This window comes from Haliaeetus leucocephalus, unplaced genomic scaffold (genome assembly GCF_000737465.1).
Source record: "Haliaeetus leucocephalus isolate CR32 unplaced genomic scaffold, Haliaeetus_leucocephalus-4.0 Scaffold151, whole genome shotgun sequence".
NCBI classification, from domain to species: domain Eukaryota; kingdom Metazoa; phylum Chordata; class Aves; order Accipitriformes; family Accipitridae; genus Haliaeetus; species Haliaeetus leucocephalus.
In genome coordinates, this window is record NW_010972587.1 from 13,768,292 (window position 1) to 13,768,720 (window position 429).

The window sequence follows — 429 nt, forward strand, 5'->3', positions numbered from 1 at the left end:
GCCCTCTCACGGGGCACCCCCGCCCCAGCTCCCATCACCTTCCTCCGGGGCCGCGTTTTCACCTCACACCCACACACACACAGCCCGCTCCGCGACCGTCCCACGCAGACGCAGGCCGAGGGCCCCCCGCGGGCCCGGGCTCCAACCCCGCGGGCCGGACCCGCACCCCGACTCCGGGAGACAATGAACAGCCACAACTCACCAGCAGCGCCGGAGCTTCGTGGGTCCGGGAGGCGGTTCCTCTCCCCCTTCTTCCCCTCCTCCCCCTCCGCCCGGGAGCGGTATCCGGCCGCCGGGAGCCGAGCTGCCCCCCCCGCCCCGCTCCCTTCCCCTCGCTGCCCCGAGAGCCGCCGCCTCCGCCGGGCCGTCGGCCGCGCTCCCTCCCCGAGGAAAGTCACTTTATTCCCCGCTCCAACATGGCTGCTCCCC

At 74.4% G+C, this 429-nt stretch overlaps 1 protein-coding gene across 3 annotated transcripts in view; it reads right to left on the reverse strand.

Moving 5' to 3' along the window:
• The window catches only part of CDK17 (cyclin-dependent kinase 17), a 92,863-nt gene extending 92,575 nt beyond the window's left edge, over window positions 1–288 (reverse strand). For all 3 annotated transcript variants that reach the window (XM_010561904.1, XM_010561907.1, XM_010561905.1), the window contains exon 1: window positions 203–288. The gene's annotated coding sequence lies outside the window, so the exon portion shown is untranslated. The remainder of the gene's footprint in view (window positions 1–202) is intronic.
• Window positions 289–429: the final 141 nt, after the last annotated feature.